The 7112-nt window shown below is 41.8% G+C and overlaps 1 pseudogene; it reads right to left on the reverse strand.

Moving 5' to 3' along the window:
- Window positions 1–5724: 5724 nt before the first annotated feature.
- Window positions 5725–6575, reverse strand: LOC108178043 (SIN3-HDAC complex-associated factor pseudogene; annotated as a pseudogene).
- Window positions 6576–7112: the final 537 nt, after the last annotated feature.

The following is a 7112-nucleotide window of genomic DNA, read 5'->3' on the forward strand; positions in this document are numbered from 1 at the left end:
TGATGTTTCAGAAAGAGAGGAGCAGCACCTGCCACCATGGTCTAGAGTTTATTTAGATAAGTGCACGTCTGTGTGCATCGGACAATGCATCACTCATTGTAGCATCACACACAACATAAGTCTCAGTCACGCTCATACTTTGGGACTGCATAGTATTAAAAATATAGCTGTGATTCCTGAATGTTTATTATTATTATTGGCCCCTTGCAAAATTTTTACTATAGTCTTCATGACTCCACATACCAAAACGTGATAATTCTTTTTTCTTATGAGGATCACATATCAAAATTAAAGAATATACTTCTTTGTAGAACTGTGTAGCAATGTTTTGGGGAAATTTAAATTGAAATTAAGACTTTGCAAAACCAAAAATATTCTTACTCTTTTGTTTAAGTAGAAAACCTTCCTTTTAGCATGTTACATTTTCTTTTTCTGTTCTTGTACAATGATTGTTATTCTGAAGTTTAAATTATTGCATTTTAAATTAAATGCTATGTAAACTTTGAATTTTGCATGTAATTTTATGGTAATCAATCCCATAAAGACAATGAAAATACAAAATCTCTGCAGTTACTGGCATCTACAAGAGCACTGTAATCACGTTTCATAACCTTCACCAGTTTATTAGACTGTACTTGACAAAGAAAAACATATATATAAAATAGCATTTTTAGGATTTGGGATCAAGAAATGCTATTTTATTTAACACATCTTTATTTAATAAAGATTTAACTGGTTACTTAATACAAGGTTCTTCAAAAAGTTCAAAATGTTGCTTGCACTGTGGTGCAGTGGGTTAAGCTGCAGTCTGCAGTGCCAGCATCCCATGTGGGTGCCTGTTCGAGTCCCAGCTGCTCCACTTCTGATCCAGCTCCCTGCTAATGGCCTTGAAAAGCAGCAGAGGATGACCTAAATCCTCGGGTCCCTGCATCCACACGGGAGACCAGGATGAAGCTTCTAGCTCCTAGCTTCAGCCTGGCCCAGCCCTGGCTATTGCAGCCATTTGGGGAGTGAACCAGTGGATGGACGGCCTCTTTGTGTGTATGTGTGTGTGCCTCCTCTCTATGTCTATAACTCTAAGTTTTGAATAAGTAAGTAAATAAATATTTGAAAGCCCATGAAGAAAAGAAAACTATATATATATATATATATATAAATTTCAGAAATTCCTTGACCAAAATGAGATTATATTTAATTCCATTATTTCATAAACCATTTGAAGTGCCCCCATATATTTTTCCCACATAATCAGTTCTATGCCTGTGGAATAGACATATAGTTACTATAATTCAGTAGGTAACTTCTCCTTTTAGTTATGAATGAGTGACTAGGACTAGATGGTATTCCCACAGTAAACAGATAAAAATGTATATGATGTATGGGGACATTTCAAACATTTTGTGACAAATAGTTATAAAATATTAATATTTGGTGCAAAATATTTTATAACTATTTGGTGCAAAAATTTTTGAAACCAAGCATAGAATTTTCATAAGACACATTTTTAATGAACTTCTTGGATACCATATGGATACATGAATTTCAATTTTTTACATCAAAATAAAGTTATATTTTAATTCCTTTGACCATGAATGTTTGAAGTACTCAAATATAGAACAACCCTTTTAAGCAAATGAATGGTAGGCAGAAAAGGATTGTGATCCCTGCCTGACCAGAAATAAATGAGTTCCTCCTAGGGTCACCTTGACTTTCCAAAATATGATTCATGCAGAGAGTAGAGAGACTTTGTCACCTAATGAAGGAAGAGATAGGAGTTCAGGGAATCTGGAGTAGCTGAAAATCTTCTTGTAAATCATAATGACAAAAAACAGAAGACAGAAATGCATGCACAATTTTATGAATTGACAAAAATTGCAAATGTGACTTAAATCAATGTCTATATTTTTATCATTTAATTTTGCAAAAATAAAGTAAAAAAGCAAAAAAAATCAGAATTACATTTAAACTATATACAGACTTTTTCACTTTATTTCCACATTGGTTTCACAACTATTTGTCTATTGCGGTATGATCTGATATAATGCCTACCACACTGGAATTCACATAAGATGAAATGGAATGGCATTAATCTTTTAAATATTTAGGTGAATATTAACATTTATTGAGTTCATATTTTTATATTAAATTTTTTAAAATTTTTTCACAGGCAGAGTGGACAGCGAGAGAGACAGAGAGAAAGGTCTTCCTTTGCCGTTGGTTCACCCTCCAATGGCCGCCACAGCAGGCGTGCTGCGGCCGGCGCACCGCGCTGATCCGATAGCAGGAGTCAGGTACTTATCCTGGTCTCCCATGGGGTGCAGGGCCCAAGCATTTGGGCCATCCTCCACTGCACTCCCTCACCACAGCAGAGAGCTGGCCTGGAAGAGGGGCAACCGGGACAGAATCTGGCGCCCCGACCAGGACTAGAACCCGGTGTGCCAGACCGCAAGGCAGAGGATTAGCCTAGTCAGCCGCGGCGCTGGCCAAAATATTTATTTATTAAAAGGCAAAATGACAGAGAAGTAAGGAGGGAGAAGGAAGAGATACGACAGACCTGAACCAGGAACCAGGAGCCAGAAACTGCATCTGGGTCTCCGTCATGGGTGGAAAGGTCCCAAGCACTTAAGCTATTACCTGTTGCCTACGGGACACAGATCTGGGAAACCGTATCAGAAGATAGCAGCAGAGAACTCCAGATTCAAACCAGTTGCTCCAAGCTGGGATGCTGCCATCTGGTGGCTTAAACTACTTTGCAACAATGTCAACCCAATAGTTCCTATGTGCTTGAAATGGTGTGTATTACAATAAACAACACAGTCCAGTTCCCTGCATTCATGAAGTTTATACTTTCTTAAGAGGAAACTAACAATAAAATGTAATAAAATAAAATATGCATGAGTGCATGAAAAATGAAAGAAATAGATTGAAGTAGAATATTACTTAGTAAGGGATTACAATTGTATCATGCGATAGAACTTATTTCTGAGCAAATGACTCAGAACGCCTTTGAAAAGGAATGGGAAAAGACATTCCAAGATGAAGGAAGAGCAAATGGATGTCCTTAAGTTAAAATAAGCTGAGCACGATTGACAAAATCAGGGGAAAGTTAATTTACCTGAACTGATATTTAGGAGACACCAATGAAGAAAGGTACATGTCATGCATGGGATTCTAAACCATGGTCAAGAGTTTGGAAAACACCCTTATCACAATGAAAAATCGTTGGAGGGTTCTAGGCTAAAGACTAAATTGACATTAATTCATTTTCTTTTTTTTAAATTTTTATTTACTTGAAAGAGACCAAGAAACAGGAGGACAGAGACAAAGAAAGAGCTACCATGCACTGGCTCACTTCTGAAATAACTACATTTGTCTGGTTATTAGGCCAGGGCTAAAGTAAACAGCCAGGAATGCAATCAGAGTCTTGCACATGAATGACTTCAGCTATCATCACAACCTCCTGTAGTCTGCATTAGCAAAACACTGTAATCAGGCACCAGAACTGGGAACTGAACCCAGGTATTCTGATGGGGAATGCAAGTGTCAACCACTCAGCTAAATGCACTTGCTCTGATTTTAGTTTTAAAAGCATTACCTACCGTTGGGCTGAAGCTGTGGCCTGACGGGTTAACGCCCTGGCCTGAAGTGCCACATCCCATATGGGTGCTGGTTTGTGACCCGGCAGCTACACTTCTGATCGAGCTCTCTGCTCTGACCTGGGAAAGCATTAGAAGATGGCCCAAGTCCTTGAGCCCCTGCATCTGTGTGGGAGACCTGGAAGAAGCTCCTGGCTTCAGATCAGCACAGCTCTAGCCATTGCAGCCAATTGGGGAGTGAACTATTGGATGGAAACCTCTCTCTCTCTAGCTGCCTCTCCTCTCTGTGTAACTCTTTCAAATAAATAAATAAATCTTAAAAAAAGTATTACTCTATCTCTGAGTTTTAAAACAAAGATGCTTGTGATTTAAAGCATGTATTAGATCGTTTATGAGTGAAATAAGCTTAATGCTGTACAAAAGAAATATGCAAGTATATGAACAAGTAAAGTTTGGGATCATTAAAAAAATTCTAAGAACAAAACATCTACGGTTCAGATTCAGCTCACAAGCAATCAACTTGTGAGACTTGGTCCTAATGTTAGAAAATATGTAGTGTACATGGCTGAAAAGGGGAACATTTAACAGTTGAAGCCAAGGTCAGCACCGCAGCTCAATAGGCTAATCCTCCGCCTAGCAGCCCCGGCACATCGAGTTCTAGTCCCAGTCAGGGTGCCGAATTCTGTCCCGGTTGCCCCTCTTCCAGTCCAGCTCTCTGCTATGGCCCGGGAGTGCAGTGGAGGATGGCCCAAGTCCTTGGGCCCTGCACCTGCATGGGAGACCAGGAGAAGCACCTGGCTCCTGCCTTCGGATCAGCGCAGTGCGCTGGTTGCAGCGCACCAGCCGCTGTCTCTCTCTGTCTCTCTCTCTCAGTGTCCACTCTGCCTGTAAAAAAAATGGTTGAAGTCAAAACTAATTCCGGGTGATGAAGAAAGATGGGTAGAATTTAGACACCATTTGGAAATATAAATAATAAAGATGACTGGTAGATTGAATGAGACACTGGAAAAAGTGACTGTAACAGTCTGTTAAATTAAGCAACCATGGGCTGATAGTGAAATTTGCTGAGACAGAAAAAGAATACTGCAAAAAACAAAATTTAGAAGTCATGTAACACGTGTAGTTCTGATGTGTCACAGTTGAGATAGTGATCAGTTGGATAATGAAACATAAAAACCTAGAAGTCTGATGAAAATTTAGAACTGGGAATATTTTTAGTAGCCATCAGTTTAGATAGACCAAGACCCAGATAAGTTCTTCTAAGAGGGGCTAAAAATAACCAGAGGAGACCCTAAAACTGAGGGAACAGACATTGAGAGATAATGGTAACATGATGCAGTAGGCAAAATATTTTCATACTGTGCAGCAATGGAGATGGAGAAAAATAACAAAAAAAGTAGACTTAGGAAAGACCAAAGAAAATCAAGAGCATTTTAGGAAGAAGAGAGATACTGACTTTAATGAAATTTTCAGAGTGTTATAGTGGATTTTTTTTTTTTTTTTGTAGAAAAAGCAGAGAAGTCGGTGGATTTGGAAAAGTAGCAGTCATTGAAAACAATAGCTTTTTCAAAATACATTGAAAATAGTAGTTTTAGCAGAATGGAGGAAAAACGGAGTCAGCTATATGTTGAAATACATGTGGTGCCTCGCAGAAATTAAAACCTGGATCAAACATGAACATGAAGGAGATGACTTGGATGCAACATATACAGCTAAGTGACCTCTCTGTCTGCTGAGAAGGTACCGTCTCCTGCCCGGGATGCGCTCCAGCTTCATCATCAGTAGTACGGGTTTGAGCCCGCAGATCCTGGGCCAGGCCTCAGGATTCCAGCACCAGGGGCGGGTCCTGTAACCGGGTTACCACCAATTTACTGTTAGGAGGGAAAACTAGGGCTGCCAGCCAATTAGAAACTGCTCCAACCACTGCTTCTCAGTACAGAAAGACTACAACTACATAGGCTTATCATACAACAGATCCCATCTCTGTCCCCTGAAATTCTCCTAATTCACTAGAAGGGGATTTAATTAAAAAAAAAAAAAAAAGACTTAAAGAGCACTTTACAGCAGCATTCAGCATCTTAAACATCATGTATACGTATTCTTTCTTTCAGTAAGGGAGACACTTGCTTCAGAATGTGTGGAACTGGGGTGGGGGGGGAGGAGCTAACCCATTCAGAACTAGTCCAGAAATTGTCTTTTGGCAGAATAGCAGGTATCCAAGTGAAAACGTTAAGAGGGTCAGTTTGTCGCTTCGTGGTCTTTGCAGAATCTCTGCTGCTTTGCTGCCCGGCCCCGTGGGCGGCGGCCACCACTTCTGAGGGGCCATGGGCAGCGGCTTGGGACCCTGGGGCACCAGCGGCTAGGCGGCCCCCTTCTTGCTGTTGCAGCAAGGCTTGAAGAGGTGCGTGTCTATGAGCACTTCCCCAAAACGCCCTTTGTAGATGATTCCACAGCAGATCTTCTGCCTCTTCCAGTAGGTGAGATCTAAAAGGGAAAAAACCGGAGTTCTATGGGAGCCGGAAGCCATCTCTAGACTGGTTACTGTAACAAGGAGACTGAGCTGGAGAGGCACTGAGGGGGTCTGTGAGCATCAGAATTGGGACGTTTAAATTCCTTCTGCAATTTGCTGATCTGGTTGCTTTCATCCTGTTTCCAGTCTTCACTTGCTTTGGTTTCAGTGTGGTCTTTGGACTGGGTCCTGCCCTTGCATCTACCACGTGATTCCTGTGGTGTTTTGTTTTGTTTTGTTTTGTTTGTTTGTTTGTTTTTTGATCCTGCCAGTAGCTTCTTCCATCTTTTCACCAGCAGGACGCAGGTGTTGCAGATGTCTCTGCAACGTGTCTCATACAACCCAAAACAGCTCTGGAAGTCCTTCTTGTAGCGCTTACCGTCGATGAAGCGGGAGCTAGAGGACTTGGCCCAGCAGATGCAGTAGCCCTCTATGCTTCAGTACATCTTTGGCTTGTGGAAACCAAACATCTCTCCTGGCCAGGTCTTCCCAAGGCAGCGGTTCCACGCACGATCAGGCTCCCGAGGTGCGCGGTGCACGTAGGCCCGTCCCCTCCATGCACTCTGTCCTCCTCCTCCTCCACTGCCTTGTCTAGAAAGATTGTCTCCTGCAGTTCTCTACAGTTCCCACAGCAGAGGCAGAGCTCCGCCCCGGATTCAGGGTTAAACAGGCTCAGCTAGTGAGAAACAGCGTGAAGGCACGCTGCTCTGGGGACTCGCCTGGTGTGTGCGGCGCTGGCTCGCCTTGGGGACTGGGGGGAACTTCGCCAGCCTGGGCTGTTCCATTCGGGCCCTGCGACCTTTGTGAAAGTTTTACCTGAGTCGAACCGGCGTCTGACTTCTTGTAGCCGACTAGGGCTTCTGGTTCCTGTTTTGTTTTGTTTTTCTCGTTATAATTAACATAAAATTGAGTGAAAGGACAGAGGCGTGCGTGAATACTAAGACTGGCTTTGCTTTGACTTTTTAGTCTGGCTTTCTGAATCTCCAGAGCCCTTCATTTCTGAGATC

The sequence above is a fragment of the Oryctolagus cuniculus genome, chromosome 8 (genome assembly GCF_051225735.1).
Source record: "Oryctolagus cuniculus isolate XC-2025 breed Fujian yellow rabbit chromosome 8, ASM5122573v1, whole genome shotgun sequence".
NCBI classification, from domain to species: Eukaryota; Metazoa; Chordata; class Mammalia; order Lagomorpha; family Leporidae; genus Oryctolagus; species Oryctolagus cuniculus.